This window comes from Pseudophryne corroboree, chromosome 6, assembly GCF_028390025.1.
Source record: "Pseudophryne corroboree isolate aPseCor3 chromosome 6, aPseCor3.hap2, whole genome shotgun sequence".
Classification (NCBI taxonomy): Eukaryota; Metazoa; Chordata; class Amphibia; order Anura; family Myobatrachidae; genus Pseudophryne; species Pseudophryne corroboree.
The window spans coordinates 232608828-232632431 of NC_086449.1; the positions used below are offsets into that span (position 1 = coordinate 232608828).

The following is a 23604-nucleotide window of genomic DNA, read 5'->3' on the forward strand; positions in this document are numbered from 1 at the left end:
TCAAAACCATGTGCACTACTGGGGGGGGGGGGCAGATATAACATGTGCAGAGAGAGTTAGATTTGGGTGGGGTGTGTTTAAACTGAAATCTAAATTGCAGTGTAAAAATAAAGCAGCCAGTATTTGCTCTGCACAGAAACAAAATAACCCACCCAAATCTAACTCTCTCTGCAAATGTTATATCTGCCCCCCCTGCAGTGCATATGGTTTTGCCCAACTGCTAACAAATTTGCTGCTGCGATCAACTCTGAATTACCCCCTCTAATCTCATGTGGCGCTCCGCAGTTTCCACGTCAGTTATTCGCAATGGTGCCATTTGTCTAGACACGATACACCTTCACCACAGCAGCATGGGAACAGTTCACAATTGCACTGTTTCAAAACATACAGCCTTCCTTGGCCCGAAAGCCAATAATTGTCCCTTTTTGCAACTCAGTTAAATTGCCCCTTTTACCAATGACAGAAAGTAGTGATATACCTTATTATATACCCACCAAGGGGATGCGGTCGGGATCCCGGCGGTCGGAATACCGACACCGAAATCCCGACTGGCACAATCCCGACATATTCTTCCTCTGTGGGAGGGAAATGTCCATCACCACAAGTGCAGTGACATATATATAACATTGAAACATTGACTACCACTGCGACTGGGTCTCGTTTTATTCCCCGCTGAGGGAGCCGTGAGTGCCGCCGACAGACTGCTATGTTTGGAGACATCCTCACTGGGGATGCCATATGGAGGGCACCGGCCTAATTTATTCTTATTACATTGTATGGAGTGCTGCTGATTACCACAGAGAATATTGGGGCAGATGTATTAACCTGGAGAAGGCATAAGGAAGTGATAAACCAGTGATATGTGCAAGGTGATAAAGGCACCAGCCAATCAGAACCTAACTGTTAATTTACATATTGGAGCTGATTGGCTGGTGCCTTTATCACCTTGCACATATCACTGGTTTATCACTTCCTTATGCCTTCTCCAGGTTAATACATCTGCCCCCTTGTGACATGCTGCCCATGCTGGAAAACATGTCTATCTGCGAGCACCCACGCCATATCTTATATTTCTCTTAAAGGAGCATACCTTGTACTGGACAGAACTTTTTTCACTATTTGTGGTACACACCTGTCTTTTGCACATTAGCACTTTAATACATGTGATATTTTTCTGGAGTAGTCTCACACGGATTTGAGATGTCCACCCCAAGTGATGCAGGAGTGGAGGCCCTCATTGCGGCCATTGAACTATCACAGGGAGAGACTTTTAGTTATTCCAACACAGATGCAGCTAATATATTATTCAAGGAAAACCTGATTCCATCAGGAGAAAGTATGGATAACATCCAACTATACAGAGAACTCTTAAAATTGAAACGTAAAGAACAAGACTACCACTACCATGGCGTCACCCTATCTGATTATCATAGGGAGGGTAAAATCCCTTGGGGTTTCCACATTAAAAACGTCCCCACAATCGGACGTTTTAACGTACAATTCTGCAAAAAATGGATATCCATTTTAAATAAATGTTCTTATGATTTAATCCTTTTAGTCGTTGAGGAGGTCACCCGTGAGCTAACTACTATACGCTCTAAGATTGATGCATTTGAATCTTTACATAAAATGACCTTGGAAGCTGATGCCTCCAATGATTGTTATAATAAGATCAACGTGCAGATTGAAAAGTATCGCAAGGATCTTATTCAATATAAACGTAATAAGCTTGAAAAGGTCAATAATGACTACCTTAAACGCCAAGTATACCCTTGGATTTCTGGCACCCAACAAAATCGCGGCCCTTCACGTAGACGTCCATACAATCGATCCAGAGTCACACAGCTTGATACAGAGACCTCTACCGATGGATCAGCATCCCTGAGTGAAAATGATCCCCAGGTCAACTTCCCTGGTCGACCCCCTTTAGGGGCACGTACCTGCGCGCAGCTGGCAGACCCCGACGGCGCTACATGAGGAGGTGGGGGGGGGCAGAGCCAAAGGCAGAGGCAGAGGGGCAGGTCGCACCCCCTACACTCGACGGAAGTAATTTTCAACCTATCGGATAGAACTTTTTCCCCGATTGAGAAAAAGCTCTTGTCAAAAGGTCTCAACTTCGTCCCTACCAATAGTATTGATCCCTACGAATGGAAGGTTGAACAGTTCAAATTAGGCCGTCAATTGAGATTAAAAGAATATTTCAATTTTAGTTTGTCAGTGAAGCTGCCTCTTTACCTCCCTCTTTACGCAAAAGGTCAAAATTTGACCCGATGTCACAAAACCAAGCAATACGTACATACTGTAAGACTGAAAAGAAAAAATCCACAAGTAAAGGCGCTCAGTGTTGTCTCACTTACACCAAATTGACAAAATATAAAATATACTTAATGTCCAAAAAAGGATCAAATCAGTCCCACAGTTGAGAAAGTCCTTTCTAAAATCCGCTGTTTGCGCTCCCACCGTGAAGGCCTCTGTTCCCAGTAGTCACTCAAGAAGATATGAAATAAAAACAATACAAGATCATGGTGTAGTACGTCTCAAGCTGCTTTCACACAGTGGCAGATAGAAATGCTAGAGAACCAATGCGTACCCCACTCACAATATGTAAGGTGACTATCCTTATGTAAAGGTATCTTTAGTTATGGTGCAGATGTGACAAATATTGTCAAATTATGCGTACCATACTCACTTCTCCAAAGGCGGTACTCCTCACATCACGGTTTCTTTAGATGTTCCATGCCGGATCCCTCCTCATTCAAATAAAGGAATATATACTGGTTAATACTGTAAGACTGTTGACCATCAAGTACAGTATGACATTAAACATGATACACAAGGTCATTCGAACCTTTCTAAAATGTAATGGGAGGCGCTACTCCGAATGAGTAAATACGATGATGTTGTATTTCGTCCGGCCGACAAGGAGGGTGCCCTTGTGGTTCAAAATGCCTCGGACTATGTGGCGGAATTAGATCGCCAATTAAGGGACACTCAGACTTACCAGAAATTAGCTCATGATCCAACCGCTCGTTATAAGTGAGAACTAGATCACATTCTAGTAAGGGCACTCAATGATGGCCAGTAATCGAAAGAAGAATGTGAGGCGCTAACCACTCCATTTCCTGTGACACCGATTCTTTATTCCTTACCAAAAATCCATCAGGATAGTCGCAATCCACCAGCATGACCCATCGTCTCTGCACGCGGTTCTCTCTACCAATGTGTCTCCATCTTCCTGGACTTTTACCTCCAACCATGCATCCAAGCCAGAGCTTCTTGTCTTAAGGATACAACAGATTTATTAATCCAATTGGGCAGTATTCCATCTGTCCCCCCAAATTGCATAATGGCTACTATAGATTTCAGTAACCTTTATACTTGTATACCTCATGATCAGGGGTTACTGGCGGTGAGATCATTGATTACTAACAATTCTGCATATAGAGGTCCTAACATAGATATTTTCATGGAATTATTAAAACTCACCTTACAGCGCAATTATTTCTTGTTTAACAAATGAATATTTCCTTCAATTGCAAGGTTGTTTCATGGGCAGCAATGTTTCTCTGACGTCCTAGTGGATGCTGGGACTCCGTCAGGACCATGGGGAATAGCGGCTCCGCAGGAGACAGGGCACAAAATTTAAAAGTTTGACCACTAGGTGGTGTGTACTGGCTCCTCCCCCTATGACCCTCCTCCAAGCCTCAGTTAGGTTTTTGTGCCCGTCCGAGCAGGGTGCAATCTAGGTGGCTCTCCTAAAGAGCTGCTTAGAAAAAGTTTGTTAGGTTTTTTATTTTCAGTGAGTCCTGCTGGCAACAGGCTCACTGCAACGAGGGACTTAGGGGAGAAGAAGTGAACTCACCTGCGTGCAGGATGGATTTGCTTCTTAGGCTACTGGACACTAGCTCCAGAGGGACGATCACAGGTACAGCCTGGATGGGTCACCGGAGCCGCGCCGCCGACCCCCTTGCAGATGCCGAATAGAGAAGAGGTCCAGAAACCGGCGGCAGAAGACGTCTCAGTCTTCATGAGGTAGCGCACAGCACTGCAGCTGTGCGCCATTGCTCTCCGCACACTTCACACCAGCGGTCACTGAGGGTGCAGGGCGCTGGGGGGGGGGGGGCGCCCTTGGCAGCAATGTAATATACCTATTCTGGCTAAAATATATCACATATAGCCCCTGGGGCTATATGGATGTATTTAACCCCTGCCAGGTTACATAAAAACCGGGAGAAGAAGCCCGCCGAAAAGGGGGCGGGGCCTATTCTCCTCAGCACACAGCGCCATTTTCCTGCCCAGCTCCGCTGCGAGGAAGGCTCCCAGGACTCTCCCCTGCACTGCACTACAGAAACAGGGTAAAAACAGAGAGGGGGGGCACTTATTGGCAATATTTATAATATTTGAGCTGCTATAAAGGGAACACACTTATTAAGGTTGTCCCTATATATATTTATAGCGCTTGGGTGTGTGCTGGCAAACTCTCCCTCTGTCTCCCCAAAGGGCTAGTGGGGTCCTGTCTTCTATCAGAGCATTCCCTGTGTGTCTGCTGTGTGTCGGTACGTGTGTGTCGACATGTATGAGGACCATGTTGGCGTGGAGGCGGAGCAATTGCCTGTAATGGTGATGTCACCCCCTAGGGAGTCGACACCAGAATGGATGGCTTTGTTTATGGAATTACGGGATAGTGTCAGCACGCTACAAAAGTCGGTTGACGACATGAGACAGCCGGCAAACCAGTTAGTACCTGTCCAGGCGTCTCAGACACCGTCAGGGGCTGTAAAACGCCCTTTACCTCAGTCGGTCGACACAGACCCAGACACTGACACTGAATCCAGTGTCGACGGTGAAGAAACAAACGTATTTTCCAGTAGGGCCACACGTTATATGATCACGGCAATGAAGGAGGCTTTGCATATCTCTGATACTGCAAGTACCACAAAAAGGGGTATTATGTGGGGTGTGAAAAAACTACCGATAGTTTTTCCTGAATCAGAGGAACTGAATGAAGTGTGTGATGAAGCGTGGGTTACCCCAGATAGAAAACTGCTAATTTCAAAGAAGTTATTGGCATTATACCCTTTCCCGCCAGAGGTTAGGGCGCGCTGGGAAACACCTCCTAGGGTGGATAAGGCGCTCACACGCTTATCAAAGCAAGTGGCGTTACCGTCTCCTGATACGGCCGCCCTCAAGGATCCAGCTGATAGGAGGCTGGAGAATACATTGAAAAGTATATACACACATACGGGTGTTATACTGAGACCAGCAATCGCCTCAGCCTGGATGTGCAGTGCTGGCGTGGCTTGGTCGGAGTCACTGTCTGAAAATATTGATACCCTGGATAGGGACAGTATTTTACTGACTATAGAGCAGTTAAAGGATGCATTTCTTTATATGCGAGATGCACAGAGAGATATTTGCACTCTGGCATCAAGAGTAAGTGCGATGTCCATATCTGCCAGAAGAAGTTTATGGACGCGCCAGTGGTCAGGTGATGCGGATTCCAAACGACATATGGAAGTATTGCCGTATAAGGGGGAGGAATTATTTGGGGTCGGTCTATCAGATCTGGTGGCCACGGCAACGGCCGGAAAATCCACCTTTTTACCCCAGGTCACCTCCCAGCAGAAAAAGCCGCAGACTTTTCAGCCGCAGTCCTTTCGTTCCTATAAGAACAAACGAGCAAAAGGACATTCCTATTTGCCCCGAGGCAAAGGAAAGGGTAAGAGACTGCAACAAGCAGCTCCTTCCCAGGAGCAGAAGCCCTCCCCGGCTTCTACAAAGGCGTCAGCATGACGCTGGGACCTTACAAGCAGACTCAGGGGCGGTGGGGGGTCGCCTCAAACATTTCAGCGCACAGTGGGCTCACTCGCAGGTGGACCCCTGGATCCTGCAGGTAGTATCTCAGGGTTACAGGTTGGAATTCGAGAAGTCCCCTCCTCGCCGTTTCCTAAAGACTGCTTTGCCAACGTCTCCCTCCGACAGGGCGACGGTATTGGAGGCCATTCACAAGCTGTATTCTCAGCAGGTGATAGTCAAGGTACCCCTCCTACAACAGGGACAGGGGTATTACTCCACGCTATTTGTGGTACCGAAGCCGGACGGCTCGGTAAGACCGATTCTAAATCTAAAATCTCTGAACCTGTACATACAAAAATTCAAGTTCAAGATGGAGTCACTCAGAGCAGTGATAGCGAATCTGGAAGAAGGGGATTTTATGGTGTCCTTGGACATCAAGGATGCTTACCTTCATGTTCCAATTTGTCCTTCACACCAAGGGTACCTCAGGTTCGTGGTCCAAAACTGTCATTATCAGTTTCAGACGCTGCCGTTTGGATTGTCCACGGCACCCCGGGTCTTTACCAAGGTAATGGCCGAAATGATGATCCTTCTTCGAAGAGAAGGCGTCTTAATTATCCCTTACTTGGACGATCTCCTGATAAGGGCAAGATCCAGAGAACAGCTGGAGGTCGGAGTAGCACTAACCCAAGTAGTGCTCCAACAACACGGGTGGATTCTGAATTTTCCAAAATCCCAACTGATCCCGACGACACGTCTGTTGTTCCTAGGGATGATTCTGGACACTGTTCAGAAAAAGGTATTTCTTCCGGAGGAGAAAGCCAGGGAGTTATCCAATCTAGTCAGGAACCTCCTAAAACCAGGAAAAGTATCTGTGCATCAATGCACAAGAGTCCTGGGAAAAATGGTAGCTTCTTACGAAGCGATTCCATTCGGCAGATTCCATGCACGAACTTTTCAGTGGGATCTGCTGGACAAATGGTCCGGATCGCATCTGCAGATGCATCAGCGGATAAAATTGTCCACAAGGACAAGAGTGTCTCTGCTATGGTGGTTGCAGAGTGCTCATCTGTTAGAGGGCCGCAGATTCGGCATACAGAACTGGGTCCTAGTGACCACGGATGCCAGCCTGAGAGGCTGGGGAGCGGTCACACAGGGAAGAAACTTCCAGGGCGTGTGGTCAAGCCTGGAGACGTCTATTCACATAAATATACTGGAGCTAAGAGCAATCTACAATGCTCTAAGCCTGGCAAAACCTCTGCTTCAGGGTCAGCCGGTGTTGATTCAGTCGGACAACATCACGGCAGTCGCCCACGTAAACAGACAGGGCGGCACAAGAAGCAGGAGGGCAATGGCAGAAGCTGCAAGGATTCTCCGCTGGGCAGAAAATCATGTGTTAGCACTGTCAGCTGTGTTCATCCCGGGAGTGGACAACTGGGAAGCAGACTTCCTCAGCAGACACGATCTGCACCCGGGAGAGTGGGGACTTCATCCAGAAGTCTTCCACATGATTGTGGTCCATTGGGAAAGACCAATGGTGGACATGATGGCGTCCCGCCTCAACAAAAAACTGGACAGGTATTGCGCCAGGTAAAGAGACCCTCAGGCAATAGCTGTAGACGCTCTGGTAACACCATGGGTGTACCAGTCAGTGTATGTGTTTCCTCCTCTGCCTCTCATACCAAAAGTACTGAGAATTATACGGCAAAGGGGAGTAAGATTATCACCGCATTTGTAGAAAATATGTTGCGTGGTGTGAGGCCAGGAAGGCCCCGACGGAGGAATTTCAACTGGGTCGATTCCTACAATTCCTGCAAACAGGATTGTCTATGGGCCTCAAATTAGGGTCCATTAAGGTTCAAATTTCGGCCCTGTCGATTTTCTTCCAGAAAGAATTGGCTTCAGTTCCTGAAGTCCAGACTTTTGTAAAAGGAGTACTACATATACAGCCCCCGGTTGTGCCCCCAGTGGCACCGTGGGATCTTAATGTAGTTTTGGATTTTCTCAAATCCCATTGGTTTGAGCCACTCAAATCGGTGGATTTGAAATATCTTACATGGAAAGTAACCATGCTACTGGCCCTGGCTTCAGCCAGGAGAGTGTCAGAATTGGCGGCTTTATCGTATAAAAGCCCATATCTGATTTTCCATTCGGACAGGGCAGAACTGCGGATGCGTCCTCACTTTCTGCCTAAGGTGGTTTCAGCGTTTCACCTGAACCAGCCTATTGTGGTGCCTGCAGCTACTAGCGATTTGGAGGATTCCAAGTTGCTGGACGTTGTCAGAGCATTGAAAATATATATTTCAAGGACGGCTGGAGTCAGAAAATCTGACTCGCTATTTATACTGTATGCACCCAACAAACTGGGTGCTCCTGCTTCTAAGCAGACGATTGCTCGTTGGATTTGTAGCACAATTCAACTTGCACATTCTGTGGCAGGCCTGCCACAGCCTAAATCTGTCAAGGCCCATTCCACAAGGAAGGTGGGCTCATCTTGGGCGGCTGCCCGATGGGTCTCGGCATTACAACTCTGCCGAGCAGCTACGTGGTCAGGGGAGAACACGTTTGTAAAATTCTACAAATTTGATACCCTGGCTAAGGAGGACCTGGAGTTCTCTCATTCGGTGCTGCAGAGTCATCCGCACTCTCCCGCCCGTTTGGGAGCTTTGGTATAATCCCCATGGTCCTGACGGAGTCCCAGCATCCTCTAGGACGTCAGAGAAAATAAGATTTTACTTACCGATAAATCTATTTCTCGTAGTCCGTAGTGGATGCTGGGCGCCCATCCCAAGTGCGGATTGTCTGCAATACTTGTACATAGTTATTGTTACAAAAAAATCGGGTTGTTATTGTTGTGAGCCGTCTGTTCAGAGGCTCCTACGTTTGTCATACTGTTAACTGGGTTCAGATCACAAGTTGCACGGTGTGATTGGTGTGGCTGGTATGAGTCTTACCCGGGATTCAAAATCCTTCCTTATTGTGTACGCTCGTCCGGGCACAGTATCCTAACTGAGGCTTGGAGGAGGGTCATAGGGGGAGGAGCCAGTACACACCACCTAGTGGTCAAACTTTTAAATTTTGTGCCCTGTCTCCTGCGGAGCCGCTATTCCCCATGGTCCTGACGGAGTCCCAGCATCCACTACGGACTACGAGAAATAGATTTATCGGTAAGTAAAATCTTATTTTCTCCCACTGTGGCTAACAGTTTTAAGTTTCAGGTGGAAGATCATCTATTTTTTTCAGATTGTACAGTCCGTTCGAATGTTCTGTTATACTTAAGGTTTATAGATGACCTGCTGGTCCTCTGAACGGGTACTCCAGAGTCCCTTACTGCCCTGATTGACACACACAACCATTCTGATTCTCCTATCAAATTAACGTACAACATAGATCCGTTGAGTGTTAATTACTAAGATATACAGATTAGGATCTGTGATGGTAAAATTACCACTAGTATGTACGTGAAACCCACAGATCGCAATAACATTTTACTTTCTTCTAGTCACCACCCTACTGCATTACTCAGGGGTCATCACTGTAGTCTAAGACAATCAAGCATCAGCAGATAAGTGATGAAACAAATCATAATTGACAAGACATGACACACGGCGGTGTCTCAGAAAAATAAACCAAAATGTTGGACACTATACACTGTTGTACAGGGTCAGAGGAAGCAACCCAAACGGAATTCCTCATTGGGCCCATTTGGGGCCAATGTTTTTAATCTATCAATCCATTGATGTTCTCGTTGCAGTAAAATTTTGTTGCGATCACCACCCCTTTGTAGAGGTGAGATTTGATCCAAAAATACAACACTTAAGTTGATTGATAGTGTGTTTCGCCTCCCTGAAATGTCTTGCCACAGGTAAATTTGTGAAGTCACTTGAAACCCCATCATGGGTGATGCTCTTCTTGATTGTAGAACGATGCTGGCTTAAACGCTCCTTTAGCATCCTATTGGTCTTTCCAACATAAAGCAGATTACATGGACATTTTAGTACATAGACTACAAATTTACTGTTGCAGTCAAGTCTTTGTTTAGTATTATATGCCTTATTGTCCTGAGGGTTAATAAACTGATTGCCAAGTAGCAAGAATGGACAGTTTGGGCAACCCGTGCACTTATGTACCCCTGTTTTGATAGTCAACCAGTGAGAAGGTGTGTTCTTTTTTCTCTTGGAAAAATCTGTCACAACAAGCATATCTTTCAGATTGGGTCCTCGTCTGTAGGTGAACCGGGGCGGTTGCGGAATAGCTTTTGCCAGAATTGGATCCGTGTCAATGAGGTGCCAATGCTCATGGACTAAAATGTCCATGTAATCTGCTTTATGTTGGAAAGACCAGTAGGATGCTAAATGAGCGTTTAAACCAGCATCGTTCTACAATCAAGAAGAGCATCACCCAAGATGGGGTTTCAAGTGACTTCACAAATTTACCTGTGGCAAGACATATCAGGGAGGCAAAATACACTATCAATCAACTTAAGTGTTGTATTTTGGATCAAATCCCTTGCAAATGCAGTGTTGGGCCCAGTCAGTACCATGCTCGGAGACGGCATGGGAATACAGGGTATTGTACCAAGGGACACACTTTGTCCTACAGGTGATGATTATTTATCCCTTTGGTTCTTTACACCATACGGTGCTCTTATTTGCCTTTCACTCTTGTCCTGTGTACTTTATACAGTTTCGGTGGTGTAAATAATAGAGATGAGCGCCTGAAATTTTTCGGGTTTTGTGTTTTGGTTTTGGGTTCGGTTCCGCGGCCGTGTTTTGGGTTCGAACGCGTTTTGGCAAAACCTCACCGAATTATTTTTGTCGGATTCGGGTGTGTTTTGGATTCGGGTGTTTTTTTCCAAAAACACTAAAAAACAGCTTAAATCATAGAATTTGGGGGTCATTTTGATCCCAAAGTATTATTAACCTCAAAAACCATAATTTACACTCATTTTCAGTCTATTCTGAATACCTCACACCTCACAATATTATTTTTAGTCCTAAAATTTGCACCGAGGTCGCTGTGTGAGTAAGATAAGCGACCCTAGTGGCCGACACAAACACCGGGCCCATCTAGGAGTGGCACTGCAGTGTCACGCAGGATGTCGCTTCCAAAAAACCCTCCCCAAACAGCACATGACGCAAAGAAAAAAAGAGACGCAATGAGGTAGCTGTGTGAGTAAGATTAGCGACCCTAGTGGCCGACACAAACACCGGGCCCATCTAGGAGTGGCACTGCAGTGTCACGCAGGATGGCCCTTCAAAAAACCCTCCCCAAACAGCACATGACGCAAAGAAAAAAAGAGGCGCAATGAGGTAGCTGTGTGAGTAAGATTAGCGACCCTAGTGGCCGACACAAACACCGGGCCCATCTAGGAGTGGCACTGCAGTGTCACGCAGGATGGCCCTTCCAAAAAACCCTCCCCAAACAGCACATGACGCAAAGAAAAAAAGAGGCGCAATGAGGTAGCTGACTGTGTGAGTAAGATTAGCGACCCTAGTGGCCGACACAAACACCGGGCCCATCTAGGAGTGGCACTGCAGTGTCACGCAGGATGTCCCTTCCAAAAAACCCTCCCCAAACAGCACATGACGCAAAGAAAAAAAGAGGCGCAATGAGGTAGCTGTGTGAGTAAGATTAGCGACCCTAGTGGCCGACACAAACACCGGGCCCATCTAGGAGTGGCACTGCAGTGTCACGCAGGATGTCCCTTCCAAAAAACCCTCCCCAATCAGCACATGATGCAAAGAAAAAGAAAAGAAAAAAGAGGTGCAAGATGGAATTATCCTTGGGCCCTCCCACCCACCCTTATGTTGTATAAACAAAACAGGACATGCACACTTTAACCAACCCATCATTTCAGTGACAGGGTCTGCCACACGACTGTGACTGATATGGCGGGTTGGTTTGGACCCCCCCCCAAAAAAGAAGCAATTAATCTCTCCTTGCACAAACTGGCTCTACAGAGGCAAGATGTCCACCTCATCTTCACCCTCCGATATATCACCGTGTACATCCCCCTCCTCACAGATTATCAATTCGTCCCCACTGGAATCCACCATCTCAGCTCCCTGTGTACTTTGTGGAGGCAATTGCTGCTGGTCAATGTCTCCGCGGAGGAATTGATTATAATTCATTTTAATGAACATCATCTTCTCCACATTTTCTGGATGTAACCTCGTACGCCGATTGCTGACAAGGTGAGCGGCGGCACTAAACACTCTTTCGGAGTACACACTTGTGGGAGGGCAACTTAGGTAGAATAAAGCCAGTTTGTGCAAGGGCCTCCAAATTGCCTCTTTTTCTTGCCAGTATAAGTACGGACTGTGTGACGTGCCTACTTGGATGCGGTCACTCATATAATCCTCCACCATTCTATCAATGTTGAGAGAATCATATGCAGTGACAGTAGACGACATGTCCGTAATCGTTGTCAGGTCCTTCAGTCCAGACCAGATGTCAGCATCAGCAGTCGCTCCAGACTGCCCTGCATCACCGCCAGCGGGTGGGCTCGGAATTCTGAGCCTTTTCCTCGCACCCCCAGTTGCGGGAGAATGTGAAGGAGGAGATGTTGACAGGTCGCGTTCCGCTTGACTTGACAATTTTGTCACCAGCAGGTCTTTCAACCCCAGCAGACCTGTGTCTGCCGGAAAGAGAGATCCAAGGTAGGCTTTAAATCTAGGATCGAGCACGGTGGCCAAAATGTAGTGCTCTGATTTCAACAGATTGACCACCCGTGAATCCTTGTTAAGCGAATTAAGGGCTGCATCCACAAGTCCCACATGCCTAGCGGAATCGCTCCGTGTTAGCTCCTTCTTCAATGCCTCCAGCTTCTTCTGCAAAAGCCTGATGAGGGGAATGACCTGACTCAGGCTGGCAGTGTCTGAACTGACTTCACGTGTGGCAAGTTCAAAGGGCATCAGAACCTTGCACAACGTTGAAATCATTCTCCACTGCACTTGAGACAGGTGCATTCCATCTCCTATATCGTGCTCAATTGTATAGGCTTGAATGGCCTTTTGCTGCTCCTCCAACCTCTGAAGCATATAGAGGGTTGAATTCCACCTCGTTACCACTTCTTGCTTCAGATGATGGCAGGGCAGGTTCAGTAGTTTTTGGTGGTGCTCCAGTCTTCTGTACGTGGTGCCTGTACGCCGAAAGTGTCCCGCAATTTTTCTGGCCACCGACAGCATCTCTTGCACGCCCCTGTCGTTTTTTAAAAAATTCTGCACCACCAAATTCAAGGTATGTGCAAAACATGGGACGTGCTGGAATTTGCCCATATTTAATGCACACACAATATTGCTGGCGTTGTCCGATGCCACAAATCCACAGGAGAGTCCAATTGGGGTAAGCCATTCCGCGATGATCTTCCTCAGTTGCCGTAAGAGGTTTTCAGCTGTGTGCGTATTCTGGAAAGCGGTGATACAAAGCGTAGCCTGCCTAGGAAAGAGTTGGCGTTTGCGAGATGCTGCTACTGGTGCCGCCGCTGCTGTTCTTGCGGCGGGAGTCCATACATCTACCCAGTGGGCTGTCACAGTCATATAGTCCTGACCCTGCCCTGCTCCACTTGTCCACATGTCCGTGGTTAAGTGGACATTGGGTACAACTGCATTTTTTAGGACACTGGTGAGTCTTTTTCTGACGTCCGTGTACATTCTCTGTATCGCCTGCCTAGAGAAGTGGAACCTAGATGGTATTTGGTAACGGGGGCACACTGCCTCAATAAATTGTCTAGTTCCCTGTGAACTAACGGCGGATACCGGACGCACGTCTAACACCAACATAGTTGTCAAGGACTCAGTTATCCGCTTTGCAGTAGGATGACTGCTGTGATATTTCATCTTCCTCGCAAAGGACTGTTGAACAGTCAATTGCTTACTGGAAGTAGTACAAGTGGGCTTACGACTTCCCCTCTGGGATGACCATCGACTCCCAGCGGCAACAACAGCAGCGCCAGCAGCAGTAGGCGTTACACGCAAGGATGCATCGGAGTAATCCCAGGCAGGAGAGGACTCGTCAGACTTGCCAGTGACATGGCCTGCAGGACTATTGGCATTCCTGGGGAAGGAGGAAATTGACACTGAGGGAGTTGGTGGGGTGGTTTGCGTGAGCTTGGTTACAAGAGGAAGGGATTTACTGGTCAGTGGACTGCTTCCGCTGTCACCCAAAGTTTTTGAACTTGTCACTGACTTATTATGAATGCGCTGCAGGTGACGTATAAGGGAGGATGTTCCGAGGTGGTTAACGTCCTTACCCCTACTTATTACAGCTTGACAAAGGGAACACACGGCTTGACACCTGTTGTCCGCATTTCTGGTGAAATACCTCCACACCGAAGAGCTGATTTTTTTGGTATTTTCACCTGGCATGTCAACGGCCATATTCCTCCCACGGACAACAGGTGTCTCCCCGGGTGCCTGACTTAAACAAACCACCTCACCATCAGAATCCTTCTGGTCAATTTCCTCCCCAGCGCCAGCAACACCCATATCCTCCTCATCCTGGTGTACTTCAACACTGACATCTTCAATCTGACTATCAGGAACTGGACTGCGGGTGCTCCTTCCAGCACTTGCAGGGGGCATGCAAATAGTGGAAGGCGCATGCTCTTCACGTCCAGTGTTGGGAAGGTCAGGCATCGCAACCGACACAATTGGACTCTCCTTGTGGATTTGGGATTTCAAAGAACGCACAGTTCTTTGCGGTGCTTTTGCCAGCTTGAGTCTTTTCAGTTTTCTAGCGAGAGGCTGAGTGCTTCCATCCTCATGTGAAGCTGAACCACTAGCCATGAACATAGGCCAGGGCCTCAGCCGTTCCTTGCCACTCCGTGTGGTAAATGGCATATTGGCAAGTTTACGCTTCTCCTCCGACAATTTTATTTTAGGTTTTGGAGTCCTTTTTTTTCTGATATTTGGTGTTTTGGATTTGACATGCTCTGTACTATGACATTGGGCATCGGCCTTGGCAGACGACGTTGCTGGCATTTCATCGTCTCGGCCATGACTAGTGGCAGCAGCTTCAGCACGAGGTGGAAGTGGATCTTGATCTTTCCCTAATTTTGGAACCTCAACTTTTTTGTTCTCCATATTTTATAGGCAGAACTAAAAGGCACCTCAGGTAAACAATGGAGATGGATGGATTGGATACTAGTATACAATTATGGACGGACTGCCACGGTTAGGTGGTATAAAAAAACCACGGTTAGGTGGTATATATTGTAATACAATTATGGATGGACGGACTGCCTGCCGAGTGCCGACACAGAGGTAGCCACAGCCGTGAACTACCGCACTGTACACTGGTTGATAAAGAGATAGTAGTATACTCGTAACAACTAGTATGACTGACTATGACGGTATAAAGAATGAAAAAAAAACCACGGTTAGGTGGTATATATTGTAATACAATTATGGATGGACGGACTGCCTGCCGAGTTCCGACACAGAGGTAGCCACAGCCGTGAACTACCGCACTGTACACTGGTTGATAAAGAGATAGTAGTATACTCGTAACAACTAGTATGACTGACTATGACGGTATAAAGAATGAAAAAAAAACCACGGTTAGGTGGTATATATTATAATACAATTATGGATGGACGGACTGCCTGCCGACTGCCGACACAGAGGTAGCCACAGCCGTGAACTACCGCACTGTACACTGGTTGATAAAGAGATAGTAGTATACTCGTAACAACTAGTATGACACTATGACGGTATAAAGAATGAAAAAAAAACCACGGTTAGGTGGTATATATTATAATAATACAATTATGGATGGACGGACTGCCTGCCGAGTTCCGACACAGAGGTAGCCACAGCCGTGAACTACCGCACTGTACACTGGTTGATAAAGAGATAGTAGTATACTCGTAACAACTAGTATGACTGACTATGACGGTATAAAGAATGAAAAAAAAACCACGGTTAGGTGGTATATATTGTAATACAATTATGGATGGACGGACTGCCTGCCGACTGCCGACACAGAGGTAGCCACAGCCGTGAACTACCGCACTGTACACTGGTTGATAAAGAGATAGTAGTATACTCGTAACAACTAGTATGACTGACTATGACGGTATAAAGAATGAAAAAAAAACCACGGTTAGGTGGTATATATTATAATACAATTATGGATGGACGGACTGCCTGCCGACTGCCGACACAGAGGTAGCCACAGCCGTGAACTACCGCACTGTACACTGGTTGATAAAGAGATAGTAGTATACTCGTAACAACTAGTATGACACTATGACGGTATAAAGAATGAAAAAAAAACCACGGTTAGGTGGTATATATTATAATAATACAATTATGGATGGACGGACTGCCTGCCGAGTTCCGACACAGAGGTAGCCACAGCCGTGAACTACCGCACTGTACACTGGTTGATAAAGAGATAGTAGTATACTCGTAACAACTAGTATGACTGACTATGACGGTATAAAGAATGAAAAAAAAACCACGGTTAGGTGGTATATATTGTAATACAATTATGGATGGACGGACTGCCTGCCGACTGCCGACACAGAGGTAGCCACAGCCGTGAACTACCGCACTGTACACTGGTTGATAAAGAGATAGTAGTATACTCGTAACAACTAGTATGACTGACTATGACGGTATAAAGAATGAAAAAAAAAACACGGTTAGGTGGTATATATTATAATACAATTATGGATGGACGGACTGCCTGCCGACTGCCGACACAGAGGTAGCCACAGCCGTGAACTACCGCACTGTACACTGGTTGATAAAGAGATAGTAGTATACTCGTAACAACTAGTATGACACTATGACGGTATAAAGAATGAAAAAAAAACCACGGTTAGGTGGTATATATTATAATACAATTATGGATGGACGGACTGCCTGCCGACTGCCGACACAGAGGTAGCCACAGCCGTGAACTACCGCACTGTACACTGGTTGATAAAGAGATAGTAGTATACTCGTAACAACTAGTATGACACTATGACGGTATAAAGAATGAAAAAAAAACCACGGTTAGGTGGTATATATTATAATACAATTATGGATGGACGGACTGCCTGCCGAGTGCCGACACAGAGGTAGCCACAGCCGTGAACTACCGCACTGTACACTGGTTGATAAAGAGATAGTAGTATACTCGTAACAACTAGTATGACTGACTATGACGGTATAAAGAATGAAAAAAAAACCACGGTTAGGTGGTATATATTATAATACAATTATGGATGGACGGACTGCCTGCCGACTGCCGACACAGAGGTAGCCACAGCCGTGAACTACCGCACTGTACACTGGTTGATAAAGAGATAGTAGTATACTCGTAACAACTAGTATGACACTATGACGGTATAAAGAATGAAAAAAAAACCACGGTTAGGTGGTATATATTATAATACAATTATGGATGGACGGACTGCCTGCCGACTGCCGACACAGAGGTAGCCACAGCCGTGAACTACCGCACTGTACACTGGTTGATAAAGAGATAGTAGTATACTCGTAACAACTAGTATGACACTATGACGGTATAAAGAATGAAAAAAAAACCACGGTTAGGTGGTATATATTATAATAATACAATTATGGATGGACGGACTGCCTGCCGACTGCCGACACAGAGGTAGCCACAGCCGTGAACTACCGCACTGTACACTGGTTGATAAAGAGATAGTAGTATACTCGTAACAACTAGTATGACTATGACGACGGTATAAAGAAAGAAAAAAAAATACCACGGTTAGGTGGTATATAATTATACAATTATGGATGGACGGACTGCCTGCCGAGTGCCGACTGCCGACACAGAGGTAGCCACAGCCGTGAACTACAGCACTGTACTGTGTCTGCTGCTAATATAGACTGGTTGATAAAGAGATAGTATACAACAATATACTACTATACTGGTGGTCAGGCACTGGTCACCACTAGTCACACTGGCAGTGGCACTCCTGCAGCAAAAGTGTGCACTGTTTAATTTTAAATTAATATAATATTATGTACTCCTGGCTCCTGCTATAACAACCTGCAGTGCTCCCCAGTCTCCCCCACAATTATTATAAGCTTTTATACATTGATGTGCAGCACACTGGGCTGAGCTGAGTGCACACAGACTGAGTCACACTGTGTGACTGCTGTGTATCGTTTTTTTCAGGCAGAGAACGGATATAGCAGAGAACGGATATATTAAATAAAAGTTAACTTAACCACAACTGCACTGGTCACTGTGGTAAACTCTGTCTGCACAATCTCTCTCTCTTCTAATCTATTCTAATGGAGAGGACGCCAGCCACGTCCTCTCCCTATCAATCTCAATGCACGTGTGAAAATGGCGGCGACGCGCGGCTCCTTATATAGAATCCGAGTCTCGCGAGAATCCGACAGCGTCATGATGACGTTCGGGCGCGCTCGGGTTAACCGAGCAAGGCGGGAAGATCCGAGTCGCTCGGACCCGTGAAAAAAAAAAGTGAAGTTCGTGCGGGTTCGGATTCAAAGAAACCGAACCCGCTCATCTCTAGTAAATAACCATGGTTATAATCAATCAGTATAATGGCTTTGTACTGCAATTAGACTTTATCGTTCCCCGAGTGGTTGATACCATTGCTGTGCAAGTTAGTACAGTTTGCTCACTTGTGTTTTGTTTCACGGTTTGTACAGTATATGTGTTTGGGCTGTTGTAGTTCCCTGCTGTCGGCACACTGTGTGGCTATTACTCTACAGGTGTGCCGCTGGCTGGGGATGCAGACAGCAGCAACTTCACCTGTTTGATGCTGCACAAAAATACAGATCTACCTGCGCTACACTGATGTCGCGCTGCCGGAGCGGGTTGCTAAGGATAGAGCCGGGTTTGTTTATTGTAGCAACGCAACCCACGTGTTGGAAGGAGACAATCAGGCAGCAGCTGTGACGCACTGCCTCCAGATGACGTGCTTCCTGTTTGAAACTTTCCGGCGCCTTCTCTGCGATTTAAAGAGACTCTGGACAGGGTGACAGCGGCCCCTGATGAAAACCATTGTGCGTTGAAACGGCTGTTGGGTGGCCTGTAGTACCGGGTTATATCCAGATGGATTGTCAGGAATAAAACCCTTTTTTTTCATCTACTAAACATGAGTGCTGGTCAATTTCTTTTTTCTCTTTTAGAAGAAGTGAGTGTTTATATTAATTGCCAGGACCCTGCACCATAACCTAATGCTATGGACACAGAGTGCTGTCATTTTGCTATATTTTGTATTTACAACATTTATTGACTTGCACCGGTCAGTGTGGTTAAGATCTCTGCAGTGGAAATCAATTGATCACCAATTTTTTTGATCATTATTTATTTAAATCATTTTTCTTTTCTTTTTTTGGATTATGCAGTGATTTTGATTTTTGTCAGTTGCACACAGAAGTATATGGATGCCATTTTTTACTTTTTTACTTTTACATTACACAATATACCTCTGTGTATATAAATGTCTACCAGTGCTAACAAAGATCTGGTCTCTGTTCTTCAATTTGACAAAACAGAAACGGAACGTATTCTTTTTGACAATACTTAATCCTTCGCTTTTGATAAAGATAGTCCAGAGGAATTTGTAAATGATTTGCTCAGACTTAAAAAGAGAGAGGTTGAGCTACATTTGCATGGCCTAACCCTCTCCCAATATTATAAAGAATCTCTCATCCCCAGAGGGTTTAGATTGCATAACCAACCCACACTGGGGAGACACAACAATGATTTTTGAACGAAGTGGTGTAACATTTTGAATAAATGTTCCCAGGATCTAATGCTGCTTGTAATTGAACAGGCTGGATTAGATCTAACTGAAATTAGAAGAGAAATTTCAGAATTAGAGGCTTCAGAACTATTTAGGACAATACAATCTCCTGACTGTGACCTTTTCACTAAATTAAATAAGGACATTGACAAATTCCGTGGAGACCTGTTAAGAATAAGATTCAAGAAAAATAAATATAAACAAGTTAAACTGGACTATAAGGAGAATAGGGTATACCCCTGGTTGTCGCGGAGTGAGCCACGCAAGTACAAACCACAACAGAGACGTGGAGGACGTAGACCTACCATACCCTTCACGGACATTGAAAGCAGATCCCAAACTTCAGCGAGTGATTCTGATGCACCATCCACATCTACACAAGGTGCCACCTACCTTTCCAGATCTGAACGCAACAGTAGGGCTCAAAAAAACCCGCTTTACCCACCCGCAGAGGTGGGAGAAAAAGAAAGAAAAAAATAGAGGATAAAGCGCAGGTATCAGTGGTCTTCAACTTATCCAAACACAAACTGACGGATGAAGAACTCTCTATCCTGAACAAGGGATTATCATTTGTGTCAACGGTTGGCCAAGATAGCTTCCGCTGGCTGGTGGATCTCCACAAATTAGGAAGACAACTTCGTTTAAAGGACTACTACTCCAATTCCCAGTTACCAGATACTTCCACGACGGTTTCATCTTCTACACCTCACTGTCCTTTGAAGAAATCCAGTCAATTTGATCCACCTACTCTAAATCCTTCAATCCACACCTTCTTGAGAGTACTCAAAAGGGACACAATGCCCTATATAGAGAAGCAAAGGATTAGTCCTTTGGAGAAAGAGCTGCCATTAAATCTTTACAGAATGACAATCACCTGGTCATCAGATCTGCAGACAAGGGAGGAGGCATTGTCCTCCTTGACTATGATTACTATTCACAAGAGGCTAATGGACAATTGTCAGACCCAACTTGCTATCAGAAACTCCCTTATGACCCCACATGGACATACAAAAACGAAATTGATTCAATAATCAGTTTGGGAGTCAATAACAGGTACATTAATCAAACTACTGCTGACTTTCTGACTATGCCTCATCCAAAAACCCCAATCCTGTATACGTAACCTAAAATCCATAAATAATTGACACAGCCCCCTGGGCGCCCGATCATTTCAGCACGCGGATCTTTATGTCAACCACTTTCACAGTTTGTAGACTTTTATCTACAGCCTCTTGCTAAAAGTGCGGCTAGTTACATTGAGGACACAACAGATTTCTTAAGGAAACTTGAATGTATCAAGCACATTCCTGATGATGCATTACTGGTCACACTTGATGTATCGAGTTTATATACGAACATTCCGCATGCACTTGGCATTGAGTCATGTAGACGGCTAATAACAGAGAGTGATAGATACTTTGGACCTCCGTCAGAGTATATGGTATTACTTATCAGTCTCATTTTGAATAAAAACTATTTTTAATTTGAAAATTGTTTTTTTTTCTACAAAAACAGGGGATAGCCATGGGGTCTAACATGGCCCCAGCATACGCTAACATTTTCATGTCAACATATGAACAGGAACATTTTACAGGTCACCCCTTATTTGGCAGGTTTTTGACAGCATATGTCCGGTATATTGATGACTTATTCTTTATCTGGTATGGGGGAGAGAATACACTCCTGACCTTCATTGATCATCTGAATTCACTTCCTGGCACCATTAGATTCAGCCTTACGTTTAGTAAAACAGAAATTAATTTTTTGGACGTTTCCGTTCTTCTGTCCAACAACAAACTGACCACCAAGATTCATTGTAAAGACTCTGATAGGAATACGCTCTTTAGTTTCCACCCGGCACCCCTTAAAAGAGGGTTACCGTTCTCACAGCTCTTAAGGGTGATACGGATCACCTCTGACTCTTCTGCAATACCATCTGCTTTACAATCTATGTGTCAACGCTTCCTTGATCGTGGATATTCAAAGGAAGAGATTGATTTGGCACTCACAAAAATTGGCCAAATAAGGAGAGAGGAACTCCTATATGGTAAAGACGCTTCTCTTAACAATGACAATGACAGGTTCAATTTTGTCAGCATGTATACCACTGCTTCTAGTTTCATACGCAAGATTTATGAGCATTGGCACCTTATTGACATGGATCCAATTCTGGCAAAAGCTATTCCGCAACCGCCCCGATTCGCCAACAGACGAGGACCCAATCTGAAAGATATGCTTGTTGTGACAGATTTTTCCAAGAGAAAAAAGAACACACTATCTCACTGGTTGACTATCAAATCAGGGGTACATAAGTGCACAGGTTGCTCAAACTGTCCATTCTTGCTACTTGGCAATCGGTTTATTAACCCTCAGGACAATAAGGCATATACTATTAAACAAAGACTTGACTGCAACAGTAAATTTGTAGTCTATGTACTAAAATGTCCATGTAATCTGCTTTATGTTGAAAAGACCAGTAGGATGCTAAAGGAGCGTTTAAGCCAGCATCATTCTAAAATCAAGAAGAGCATTACCCAAGATGGGGTTTCAAGTGACTTCACAAATTTACCTGTGGCAAGACATTTCAGGGAGGCGAAACACACTATCAATCAACTTAAGTGTTGTATTTTGGATCAAATCCCACCTCTACAAAGGGGTGGTGATCACAACAAAACTTTACTGCAACGAGAACATCAATGGATTGATAGATTAAAAACAATGGCCCCAAATGGGCTCAATGAGGAATTCCGTTTGGGTTGCTTCCTCTGACCCTGTACAACAGGGTATAGTGTCCAACATTTTGGTTTATTTGTCTGAGACACCGCCGTGTGTCATGTCTTGTCAATTATGATTTGTTTCATCACTTATCATCTGCTGATGCTTGATTGTCTTAGACTACAGTGATGACCATATCATGTCAAGTCTTTCTGATTAACATGTGTTTCTGACTTACGGTGCCTTCCTGGACACCAGAGGCTTAAATATCAGACAAGCTTTAACTGTTTGCTTTATTGTGATTACAGACTTTGGTTTAAGTTTGCCTCTAATTGTCCTCAACATCATATATGATTTTGAATTTATGGACACCGCAGTGATTGATACTACCACACCACACTGGAACCCATCCGATCCCGTCTGATCTTGGTAATTAAGCAGTGATGGGCCCAGCTAGTACCACACTTGGAGACGATGTGGGAATACTGGGTGTTGTATCAAGGGACTTGATGTGTCCCCCACTTGAGGTTCCCCTGATTTGTCTCTCATTCATTAGTATTAACTTTGGTTTCTGTTTTAGTGCTTGTACATTGTTATAAGCCCACAGGAGTATTACGTGATGCAATTGAGAGATGAGGGGTGACATTGATACATTGGGATATGAATATATGGACACATCTGTTTGATACAATCATACCACACTGGAAACCATCCGATCCCATCTGATCTTGGCAATTAAGCAGTGTTGGGCCCAGTCAGTACCATGCTCGGAGACGGCATGGGAATACCGGGTATTGTACCAAGTGACACGCTTTGTCCTACAGGTGATGATTATTTATCCCTTTGGTTCTTTACACCATACGGTGCTCTTTTTTGCCTTTCACTCTTGTCCTGTGTACTTTATACAGTTTCGGTGGTGTATTAATTATGGTGACAATAACCATGGTTATAATGAATCAGTATAATAAGAATTTACTCACCGGTAATTCTATTTCTCGTAGTCCGTAGTGGATGCTGGGAACTCCGTAAGGACCATGGGGAATAGACGGCTCCGCAGGAGACTGGGCACATCTAAAGAAAGATTTAGGACTATCTGGTGTGCACTGGCTCCTCCCCCTATGACCCTCCTCCAAGCCTCAGTTAGGACACTGTGCCCGGAAGAGCTGACACAATAAGGAAGGATTTTGAATCCCGGGTAAGACTCATACCAGCCACACCAATCACACCGTATAACTCGTGATAGGAACCCCGGTTAACAGTATGATAACAAAAGGAGCCTCTGAACAGATGGCTCGCAATAACAACCCGATTTGTGTAACAATAACTATTTACAAGTATTG

General features: G+C 45.2%; 2 pseudogenes; both read left to right on the top strand.

Moving 5' to 3' along the window:
• The first annotated feature begins 22645 nt into the window (after positions 1-22645).
• Positions 22646-22765, top strand: LOC134937333 (5S ribosomal RNA; annotated as a pseudogene).
• A 182-nt stretch (positions 22766-22947) lies between these two features.
• LOC134939080 (5S ribosomal RNA) lies at positions 22948-23067 on the top strand (annotated as a pseudogene).
• The last annotated feature ends 537 nt before the right edge of the window (positions 23068-23604 follow it).